The sequence below is a fragment of the Elephantulus edwardii genome, unplaced genomic scaffold, assembly GCF_000299155.1.
Source record: "Elephantulus edwardii isolate Elephantulus edwardi_28Jun2011 unplaced genomic scaffold, EleEdw1.0 scaffold00028, whole genome shotgun sequence".
Lineage (NCBI taxonomy): Eukaryota > Metazoa > Chordata > Mammalia > Macroscelidea > Macroscelididae > Elephantulus > Elephantulus edwardii.
The window spans coordinates 19,503,561-19,506,250 of NW_006399778.1; positions in this window are offsets into that span (position 1 = coordinate 19,503,561).

Genomic DNA, 2,690 nt, shown 5'->3' on the forward strand with positions numbered 1-2,690 from the left:
GTTTTTGGATAATCTTCAATTGAATCTTGCTTGCATGTGAAATCAATGATATTTTTCTGTAGTTTCCACACTCAGTTGGGTCACCCTTCTTTGGGATGGGAACAAATATAGATCTCTTCCAGTCAGTTGGCCAAGTGGTTGCTGGAGGCATTGATGGAATACCTATTGAGATATTTCAACAAACAGGTGTAGCCCTGGATGTGCTGACCAGATTGTGCCAAGAAATCTGGAGGACAGAGACCTGGTCAACTGACTGGAAGAGATCCATGCTCATTTCCATTCCCAAAAAAAGGTGATCCAAAAGAATGTGGACATTATAAAACAATATAACATACAAGCAAAACCTTGTAGCATATGATCCAAAAATGACTAACAGAGTACATCAACAGAGGTTTGGAAGAGCCTGTCGCACAAGGCACATCACTGTTGATGTCAGATGGATCTTGGCTAAAGCAGAGCAAACCAGAAGGATGTCTACTTATGTTTTATCAACTATGCAAAAGTATTTGATTGTGTAGATCACCACAAATTGTGGCTAACATTGAGAAGAATGAGAATCTCAGAACATATTGATTGTGCTCATGCGCAACCTATGCTGAGACCAGGAAGCTGTTTTATGAACAAAGCAAGGGAACACTGTATGGTTTGAAATCAAGAAGAAAAGAGCATCAGAGATGTATCCTTTCTGCATACCTTATCAATCTATCTGCTAAACAGATCATTCAGGAGGCTGAACTTTATGAAAAAGAATGTGGCATCGGGACTGGAAGAAGACTCACCAACAACCTGCGTTATGCAGATGACACATCTTTGCTTGCTGAAACTGAGGAGGACCTGAAGCATTTACTGTAGAAGGTCCAGGACTGTAGTCTTCAAGATGAATGATATATCAACATCAAGAAAGCAAAGATCCTCACCACTGGGTTAATGGGAAGCATCATGATAGATGGAGAAAAGATTGAGGTTGATAACAATTTCATCTTTGCTCGGATCCACAGTTGACATCCTTGGCACCAACAGTCAGGAAATCAAAACATTCATTATATTGGAAAAATCTGCTGTCAAGGAACTCTCCAGAGTGCTAAAGAGCAACAATGTCAGTCTAGAAACTAAAGTGCACTTAATCCAGGCCACAGTCTTCTCATTTGTTTGCTATCCATCTGAGAGCTGGACAGTGAATAAGGATGGCAAATAATTGATGCCTTTGGGTTGTGGTCCTGGAGAGGAGGATTGAACATACCATGGACTTCCAAGAGAACAAACAGGTCTCTCCTGGAAAGGGTGAAGCCAAGTTGTTCCTCGAGGCAAATATTTTGAAGCTCTGTCTCCCTTACTCTGGCTATATTGCCAGCAATAGGGTCACGAGTGTCAGAGTTGGTGAGGTCAGGTCAGGATAGGACAGGGTTCAGACCCATTGTTCATAGGGTCTCCGTGAGTCACAGTCGACTTGAGGGCATATAACAATAACTAGAAGATAGTACCAAGTCTCCACTCTTAGTTCTCCTGGGAGTGTGGTTTATAGTCCTAAGATCCTATACAAGAAATGCCCATGGAAACTCATGAGACACTGCATCTAATCTGACCCAGAGGTGCTGACAGCCCACAGCCCCAGCCTGTAGACTCCCGGCCCACCCTTCACCCATCTCTATGACCACATCCATCTAATCCAAAATCACATGGGCCACTTCCTTGATGGGTTTTTAGTTTCTGTGAGACCTTCCAGGGAATCACAGAACCCAAAGACAGAGATGGGAGTAAGAAGAATGAGGGAAGGAGAAATAATTAATAATTACTATTAGAGATGTGGAGAGGTACAGTATTTGGAACATCATTTACCCGTACCTTATAGGAGCTGTTGTTGGTGTGCGCTGTTGAGTTGGATCCAACCCATAGCTGACCCTACATTGGGTTTTCAGAAGCTGCAAATCCCATGAGAGGAGATTGCCCATCTCTCTCCTGCTGAGTAAGCTGGTGGAATCAAACCGTGTGCCTTTGGGTTGGCAGCACAGTTCCTTACCACTAATCCACCAGAGCACTCTACCATAGTAAAATAAATTATCCATGCATTCTCATATCTACTCTCTTATCTAGATACATTGCTTGGAAAAGTGGAGGGACCGTAAAAGAGAGGAAAATGCTCAGGAAGATGGATTGACATGGTGACGGCAGCCGTGGGTTTGGGCATGGAGAAGATAGATAGTGAGGATGGCTCAACACAGGGCAAGGTTTTCATATGTGGCTCATAGCATCTCTGTAGTTCACTTGACAGCATCCAACAACAGTAACATTTAGATATAGGAGTCCTTTCCATTTCCTTGGATTGCCTGGACTTTTGAAACTCAAAAGCTAGATGAAAAGAATTTGATTCTCTCTTACTGCTGTGTCACCCTTCCTTGAGACCAGACTATGAGAGCTGGCTAAATGTTTGGGATAGAGAGGATCAGTCCTGGAAATGAAAACCACATCAATCTGTTCATTCAAACACATCACCCAGCACCATCTTCCTTCCTGTCTGGCATCACGTTATTTCACCTTCAAAGAGGAAATGAGGCTCAGAGAGGTTGCAGGTCAAGGTCAATGCTTACTTAAGGCAGAGATGGAATTTGAACCCAGAGCCTGTGATTTCAGATGCACAATACCTACAACCAATTGTCATTGAATCATCTCCAGCTCATATTTCCCCACTCATT